This window comes from Mobula birostris, chromosome 28 (genome assembly GCF_030028105.1).
Source record: "Mobula birostris isolate sMobBir1 chromosome 28, sMobBir1.hap1, whole genome shotgun sequence".
Lineage (NCBI taxonomy): Eukaryota > Metazoa > Chordata > Chondrichthyes > Myliobatiformes > Myliobatidae > Mobula > Mobula birostris.
The window spans coordinates 12522455-12531935 of NC_092397.1; positions in this window are offsets into that span (position 1 = coordinate 12522455).

Below are 9481 nucleotides of genomic sequence, written 5' to 3' on the forward strand. Positions count from 1 at the left end.
AGCCCTTTGATAGGAGAGAGCAGGAGACCATGGAAAAAGGGGAAGGAGGAGGTGCACTAAGTGATGGGCAGAGAAGTTGAGAGGCATGTTGCCAGGAAGGGTACGTGCCTGCAATAGCAGGTCTGGGTGAGCACATGGGCAAAGAGTCGGAGGGCAGCAGAGGTCAGAGAGAGGGAGCAGTGAGAGAGGGTTTCACCGAGCTCCTGTCGAAGGGAAGGTTTAAACTTCAGGGTTGGCATCCCTGGAAGAGACTTAGTGCAGTAGTCCAATCACAAACTATTTATTCATTTCCGTCGACGCTGCCTGACTCGCTGAGTTCCTCCAGCAGTGTGCGTGCGTGCGTGTGTGTGTTGCTTAGGACGAACAACAGGGCCCTGAGGAGTGTAGTAGAACAGAGGGTTCTGTGAATAAAGATTCCTTGAAAGTGGGTCACGGTTAAATAGGGTCGTAAAGAGAATTTTTGCCACATTGGCTTTCATAGATGAAAGCAGTGAATACTGAAGTTGGTTTGTTATGTTGAAGTAAGGCTTAATTTGGAGTATTGTGTTCCGGTGCCAAGCTGTATGGGTCCTAGTGCCCTTCCCTTGGACAACATCGGTGTCGTGGAGAGGGGAGACTTGCAGCATGGGCAACCGCCGGTCTTCCATGCAACCTTGCCCAGGCCTGCACCCTGGAGAGTGAAGACTAACGGATACCTTGTGTTCTGGTCACATACAGTTCGGTGCAAAAGTCTAGCTATATACATGTGCCTAAGACTTTTTCACAATACTGTAGTGGTTTTATGTGATGCACTGTACTGATGCTGCAAAAAATAAACACAAATTTCATGACTTACGTGAGTGATGATAAACCTGATTCTGATTGTGGACTGAGAGTGGGAAGGGGGCAGGGAGAGGGGAATCGTAGTTGGGAAAAGGGGAAGGGAGGGGAGAGAGAAGCACCAGAGGGACATTCTGTAATGATCATAAAAACCAATTGTTTGGAATCAAATGACCTTACCTGGTGTCTCGGTGTTGAGTGTGTCTGCACCCGCCCCCGGCACTCTTTCCTACCCCCCTGCCACGGTGCTGCACCCTCGCCATTCCCAACATCCTTTGTTGTCCAACATCCTCTGCTCCCGCACCAGCAGGCACAGGAAGAGCTTCTTCCCTGAGGCTGTGACCCTGCTGAACCTCACATCACAGCGCTAAGCAGTATTGCATCCGTATTGTACTGTCTCAGTACTTGTATACTTGTGAGCCGACACACTTTTTATTCGCAGTTATTTTGTAAATAACACTACTCTTTGCATTTCTGGTCAGACGCTAACTGCATTTCATTGGCTTTGTATCTGTACTCGGCACAATGACAATAAAGTTGAATCTAATCTAATCTAATCCTTTGCTCCCCTGAGATTTATGAGCTTGCTGTCCGTTCCACGTTGACAAATGCAGTACTGTGCAAAAGCCTTGGGCACCTTAGCGATATATTTTATTGAGATACAGCATGGAACAGGCTCTTCCAGCTCTTCGAGCTGCGCCGCCCAGCAATCCAATTTAACCCTAGCCTAATCCCGGGACAAGGCACAGTGACCAAATAACCTACCAACCGGTACGTCTTTGGACTGTGGGAGGAAACTGGAGCACCCGGAGGAAACCACGCGGTCACGGGGAGAACGTACAAACTCCTCACAGGCAGCAGTGGGAATATATATGTGCCTAAGAACTTTGCTCAGCACTATACCTACAGGAAAGATAATAATATTGAAAGAGTGCAGAGAAAATTTACAAGGATGTTGCTGGGTCTGGAGGACCTGAGTTATAAGGAAAAATTGAACCAGGTTAGGACTTTATTCCTTGGAATGTAGAAGATTGAGAGGAGATTTGATAGAGGTATACAGAATGATGAGGGGTGTAGATAGGGTAAATGCAAGCAGGCTTGTTTTCCACTGAGGTTGGGTGAGATGACAGTAGAGGTCGCGGGTTGAGGGTGAAGGGTGAAATGTTAAAGGGGAGCATTTTCACTCAGGGTTCAATTTCAACATTTAAGAGAAGTTTGGATGGGTACGTGGGTGGGAGAGCTATGTTGTGGGTGCAGGTTGATAGGAGGAGGTGGGGTCACGGTTCAGCATGGGCATGATGGGCCAAAGGGCCTGTTTCTGTACTGTAGCGCCCTGTAACTGTAGCGGGTATCAGCAGGGACTGGGTAACAAATGGGGGATCTGAAGGGTGTTTTTCCCCAACACAGATGGTGGTGGGTCTATTTGTTTACTGAGCTAGAGTGTGCAGTGGGCCCTTCTGGCCTTACCAGCCCCGCCGCCCGGCAAATCCCCCGATTTAATCCTAGCCTAATCACGGACCATTTACAATATCCAATTAATCTAGTAACTGGTAGGTCTTTGGATTGTGGGAGGAAACGGGGAGAACGTACAAGCTGCGTACAGGCAGCGGCGGGAATCGAACCCGGGTCGCCGGAACCGTAGGCCGTTGTGCTAACCGCTACACTACTGTGCATGAAATGAGCCGCCTGAGGAAGTCGTAGAGGTGGGTACAAAGGTGTTCGTACAGATGTGGACAGTTCTGAAGGATATGGGGATGGGGGAAGAGGGCACATGGGACGAGCTCGGGAAGGCAGCTTGGTCAGCGTGGAGTTGGACCAAAGGGCGTGTTTCCCTGCTGGATTCCTCTATGACTAAGACCCTCTGCAGGGTCCGGGGCCCACACTTCATCTTGATGTGACTTAGAGTCCATTTCCAGCCGGGATTTTTAATTTTGAAAAAGGTAGTAGGCCTAATGAACGTAGGAGCTTTAAAATAAAAGGCAGGAAGTGTTCTCAGCCGAGAGATCACGCCTTGGGGAGTGGGGTGTGGCAGAGTCTGTAAAGGTTCAAGTGAAAGGCCGAGATAGATGGGCAAGCCGAGGATGTTTCCTATGTTGTGTGTGGGGGTGGGGGGAGTCCAGGATCAGAGGGCGCAGTCTCGGGAGAAGAGGAATGTCCCTTTAAAATAGATGAGAAGGAATTTCTTTAGCCAGAGAGTGGCGAATCTGTGGAATTCATTGCCACAGACAGCTATGGAGGCCAAGTCATTGGGTAGAAAACCGAGGTTAATGGGGTCGTACTTGTGGGGGTGGACGTCAAGTGAGAAGGCAGGGGAATGGGGATGAGAGGGAAAATAAATCAGCTGTAAATGTAATCCGGGAAATTATAGGCCGGTAAATTTGACGTCGGTAGTAGGTAAATTATTGGAAGGAGTACTAAGAGATAGGATCTACAAGTATTTGGACAGACAGGGACTTATTAGGGAGAGTCAACATGGCTTTGTGCATGATAGGTCATGTTTAACAAATCTATTAGAGTTTTTCGAGCAGGTTACCAGGAAAGTGGATGAAGGGAAGGCAGTGGATGTTGTCTACGTGGACTTCAGTAAATCCTTTGACAAGGTCCCGCATGGGAGGTTAGTTAGGAAGATTCAGTTGCCTGGTATACATGGAGAGGTGGTAAATTGGATTAGACATTGGCTCAATGGAAGAAGCCAGAGAGTGGTGGTAGAGAATTGCTTCTCTGAGTGGAGGCCTGTGACTAGTGGTGTGCCACAGGGATCAGTGCTGGGTCCATTGTTATTTGTCATCTATATCAATGATCTGGATGATAATGTGCTAAATTGGATCAGCAAATTTGCTGATGATACAAAGACTGGAGGTTTAGTAGACAGTGAGGAAGGTTTTCAAAGCTTGCAGAGGGACTTGGACCAGCTGGAAAAATGGGCTGAAAAAATGGCAGATGGAGTTTAATACAGACAAGTGTGAGGTATTGCACTTTGGAAGGACAAACCAAGCTAGAACATACAAGGTAAATGGTAAGGCACCGAGGAGTGCAGTAGAACAGAGGGATCTGGGAACACAGATACAAAATTCCCTAAAAGTGGCGTCACAGGTAGATAGGGTCGTAAAGAGAGCTTTTGGTACATTGGCCTTTATTAATCGAAGTATTGAGTATAAGAGCTGGAATGTTATGGTGAGGTTGTATAAGGGATTGGTGAGGACGAATCTGGAGTATTGTGTTCAGTTTTGGTCACCAAATTACAGGAAGGATATTAATAAGGTTGAAAGAGTGCAGAGAAGGTTTACAAGGATGTTGCCGGGACTTGAGAAACTCAGTTACAGAGAAAGGTTGAATAGGTTAGGACTTTATTCCCTGGAGCATAGAAGGATGGGGGGGAGATTTGATAGAGGCATATAAAATTATGATGGGTATAGACAGAGTGAATGCAAGCAGGCTTTTTCTACTGAGGCCGGGGGAGAAAAAAAACAGAGGACATGGGTTAAGGGTGAAGAAGGAAAAGTTTAAAGGGAACATTGGGGGGGGGGTGCTTCTTCACACAGAGAGTGGTGGGAGTGTGGAATGAGCTGCCAGATGAAGTGGTAAATGCGGGCTCATTTTTAACATTTAAGAAAAACTTGGACAGGTGCATGGATGAGAGGTGTATGGAGGGATATGGTCCAGGTGCAGGTCAGTGGGACTGGGCAGAAAAATAGTTCAGCACAGCCAAGAAGGGCCAAAAGGCCTGTTTCTGTGCTGTAATGTTCTATGGTCTATGATTGAATGGTGGAGCTGAATTGGGTGTTTTTAAAAGCGGAGGTCAATAGGTTCTTGATTACTAAGGGTGGCAGGAGAATAATCTTAGGAATGACAAGATTAAATATGAGGCGTGTTTGATGGCTCTGGGCCTGTATTCACTGGAAATTAGAATGAGGGAGGATCCCATTGAAACCTACCAAGTACTGAAAGGCCTGGACAGAGTGGATATTTCCTATAATGTGGGAGTCTAGGACTGGAGGGCACAAGGATATCCCTTTAGAACAGTGGGTGGGTGGTGAATCTATGGAATTCCTTGTCATAGACAGCTGTGGAGGCCAAATCATTGGGTTTATTTAAAGTGGAGGTTGATAGGTTCTTGGGCCATCAAAGGTTATGGGGAGAAGGCAAGTTGAGAAGGATAGTAAATCAGCCATGGTGGAATGGCAGAACAGACTCGATGGGCAGAATGGCCTACTTCAATCTCTCATAGTCTCATACTTAAAACAGAAGTCGATAGGTTTTTGATTAGTAAGGGTGTTGGTTAGGTTAATTATGCAGATTAGTAGGTACAGAGGAGATGTCAGAGGTAAGCTTTTTTTTTCGCAGAGAGTGGTGAGTGCGTGGAATGGGCTGCCGGCGACGATGGTGGAGGCGGATACGATCGGGTCCTTTAGGAGACTCCTGGATAGGTACATGGGCTATGGGTAACCCTAGGTAATTTCTAACAAGTTCGGCACAGCATTGTGGGTTGAAGGGCCTGTATTGTGCTGTAGGTTTCCTATCTTCTATGTTCTAAACCCACCAAATACTGCAAGGCCTAGAGAGAGTGGAGGTTTTCAATAATATGTGAGTCTGGGACCAGAGGGCACAGACTCAGAATAGAAGTATCTCCCTTTAGCACAGAGATGAGGAATTTCTTTAGCCAGAGGGTGATGAATCCATGGAATTCCTGGCCATAGACTGCTCTGGAGGCCAAGCCAGTGGGTAGGAAGCAGAGGATGACGAGGACTTATTTGTGGGGGGGGGGGGGAGTCGAAGGTTACAGTCAGGAGGCAGGGGAATGGAGACGGGAGGGAAAATAAGTCAGCCATGATTGAATGGTGGAGCAGACTTGGGTTGAAAGGCCGAATTCTGCTCCTGTGTCTTATGAAGGCCTCCGAGAGGACCCCAACTCCGCCACGGTCCGGGGGCTTGCATACCTCAACGACCCGGAGAGCTGTGCTGGCTGGAGTCAGGGCTTCATGCTTTGGCTCTTGGTAAGGGTCACTCATGCCAAAAAGGTGAAAGAGTAGGGGCCAGACTAAGAGTGGTCCACCAGGTCCTCCAGGTTCAGCTCAGGGCTGACTGGTCAGACAAAACTGTTACGGAAACAAGAATGAAGAATCCTTCTATATCTGAGTGCGACGGTGTTCCCGAGTCTCCACCCGGGACTTGCGTGACTGACAGGAGTGAAAACCGGGAGGAAGCGACTGACACGATGAAGGAAGCCGTGAACACCGCCAGAGATGGAGGACCTTCAAATGCCAGTGGGGTAACGGACAGTAAGTCTTACGAAGAAGGGTCTAAGGCTAAGGAAAGCTTCAGACCGAAAGCAGTTCAACAAGAAAGTTGGGTTTCGTGGGAGACATGAGAGACGGCAGACGCTGGGATGTTGAGCAACACGCTGATGGGGGAGCTCGGCAGGCCGAGCGGCATCTGTGCGGGGAAGGGAAACCCTGCAGACGGATCCAAAGCAACAATTCCCTTTATTTTCTGGCTCAGTGACCACACCACAGCGAAGTCAGCGGCACTGCAGTGCGAGGGATCGAAATGAGTGGCAGCGGAAGTCGAGAGTTTCTCCGAGCAAGCCGTTTGTTGCCCTGAGTGGGGAGGGAGTTGGGGGAGCGGGGAGACGCGAGGAGATAGAGGGGCAATAGTGTAGGTGGGCCAGTGATTGATAAAATTTCGAACCGGGGAGCTTGTGTGACTGTACCTGAGAGACCGTGCGCAGTTCGGATCAACTTACAACTGAGTGACCACTTTACTAAGTACAGGAGTGGAACCCGGCGTGGTATTCTGCGGCTGTAGCCCGTCCACTTCAAGCCTCGACGTGTTGTGCGTTCAGAGATGCTCTTCTGCACACCGCTTGTTCTAACGTGTGGTTATTTGAGTTACTGTCGGTTTGAACCAGCCTGGCCATTCTCCTCTGATCTCTCTCATTAACAAGGCGTTTTCGGCCACAGAACGGCCGCTCACTGGATGTTTTTTGTTTCTCACACCAGCTCTAGAGACTGGTGTTCATGAAAGTCGCGGGAGAGCGGCAGTTTCTGAAATACTCAAGCCACCTCATCTGGCACCGACAATCAATCCCCCCCGGTCAACCTCACTGAGATATTTCTTCCCCAATTCTGATGCTTGGTCTGAACAACAGCTGAACCTCTTGACCATGTCGGCGTGCTTTAGTGCGTTGAGTGGCTGCCGCATGATTGGCTGGTTAGCTATTTGCATTAACGAGCGGGTGTACAGGTGGCCACTGAGTGTATTTTCAAAAGAGGAGGATACCGACATCAGTGGTTGTTCAGAAGAGATTCACTCGGCTTATTTTTCGGTCCCTTTAATGAGCAGTCGAAGAAATTACGCCTGTGTTCTTCGGCGTTTAGAAGAATGAAGAGCAATCTGGTCGGAACGTTCATGATCCCGAGGGAGGCAGTGACAGGGTGGGTGCGGAGATGTTCTCTCCAGTGGAAGGGTCTGGGTTACAGGGACAGAGATGCAAGATAAGGGGTTGTCATTTGAAACCGAGGCATGTCGGATTTCCTCGCAGCGAGGAGGAAATCTCTGGAATTTGAAGGCGGGGGGTGGGGTATGGAGGCCGAATATTAATATTAATACACTTTAGTTTGTTACTTATGTGCGATTCATCTGTAGATTTTATCCTTCATAAGTTATCATGTGTTATGTGTACTACTGTGCTTTACACCCAGGTTCAGGGAAATGTCTCATTTCTGTAGACGGTATATGGTTATATATGTTATATACACGGTGTATAGCTAAATGACTATAAACTCCACTTGATTTCTGCAAACCATAGACACGAGAAAGTCTTCAGATGCCGGACATCCACAGTAACACACACAAAATGCTGGAGGGATTCAACAGGCCAGGCAGCATCCACGGTCGACGTTTCGGGCCGGGACCCTTCTTCGGGACCGAGAAGGAAGCGGCAATGGAAATGAAAAGATAGTTGAAGTTTCGGGCCGAGACCCTTCCTCGGCGCTGGAAAGGAAGGGGGGAGGGGGGAGATGCCGGAATATAAAGGTGTGGGGGAAGGGAAGGAGGCGAGCTGGAAGGTGACGGGTGAAGCCAGGTGGGTGGGAAAGGTCAAGGGCTGCAGAAGAAAGAGTCTGACAGGAGATGAGAGTGGACCATGGGAGGAAGGGAAGGAGGAGGGAACCTAGGGGGAAGTAATAGGCAGGTGAGAAGAAGTAAATGGTCAGAGTGGGGGTAAAAGGAAGGGCGGTGGGGGAATCTGTTCGTGCCTTCGGGTTGGAGGCTTCCCAGATGGAATATAAGGTGTTGTTCCTCCACCCTGAGGGTGGCCTCATCTTCGCACAACAGGAGGTCATGGACTGACATGCTGGAACGAGAGCGGGGATCGGAATTAAGATGTTCGGCCACTCTTGGCAGATGGCGCGGAGGTGCTCAACGAAGCCGTCTCCCAATTTGCGACGGGTCTCAGTAATGCAGGGGAGGCCACATCGGGAGCACCGGCTGCAATGGACCACCCCAGCAGATGCGCAGGTGAAGTGCTGCCTCGCCTGGAGGGACTGTTTGAGGCCCTGAATGGAGGTGAGGGAGGAGGTGAATGGGCAGCTAGCAGGGACAAGTGCCGGGAGGGAGATTAGTGGGGAGGGACGAATAGACCACGGAGGGAGGGAAAGCGGAAACAGGAGGGGAGGGTAAAGATATTTTTTTAGTAAAGATACATTCATTGCAGATGCTCAGAAGAGAAATGAGACAACTTTAGTGAAAGATTGGGGAGCTGGCACAGGGGAGGGGGATGAGGATTCCGACAGGTGAGCCATTAATAGTGCCACCAGCCAACGCCGGCTCCTATTTTTCGTACATTCACGGCCCTCTGTGTGTGAGTGGGAGGAGAGGGGCTTGTTTTGCTGTCTTCGTAGGGTTTGGAGGGTTGCGTGCCTCGGTGACCCGGAGAGCTCTGCTGGCTGGGGTCAGGGCCTTGTGCTTTGACTCCTGGTAGGGTCACCCAAGCCAAGCAGGGTCAAAGGGTAGAGGGCAGACTAAGAGTGGTCCACCGGTCCTCCAGGTTCGGGGCTAACAACCCTGACTGCTCAAACAAAACTGTTATGGAAACAGCAAGGAAGAATCCTTCTCCATCTGAGTGCGACGGTATTCCTGAGTCTCCACCCGGGACTTGCGTGACCGACAGGAGTGAAAATTAAGAGGAAGCTACTGACCCGACGAAGGAAGCACTGAACCCCCCCGAGATCCAAAACAGACACAGGGACGGAGAACCTTCATCGCTGCCCTGAACGCCAGCGGCATAACGGGCCGTAACTCACTTCGCCGTTGCTTGCGGGCACGCCATGCTGGGAGCGGAACTATGTGGCGACTCTCGCAGGCCGCCCCCGGCGCACCCCCGGGTCTTGTCGGTCGTTGCGGCAAACGGCGCGTTTCCCTGTCCGCTTTGACGTACACGCGAGACATAAATCGGGATTCGAGTCCCCTCCCTCAAAAGCCCCCACCGAAAACTATAGGACACCCCAAGCGGAGAGGGCGTCAGCGTGCCGCGGCTGAAACCAGCAGGGCGGACAGCCCACCCGACGTTTCCCCCACCCTCCGGCAGGGACCCTGCGCCCATGTCCACACAGTGAGTGGTTAAACTAGCAGCTCTACAAGACACTGACGATGCCAACACCCG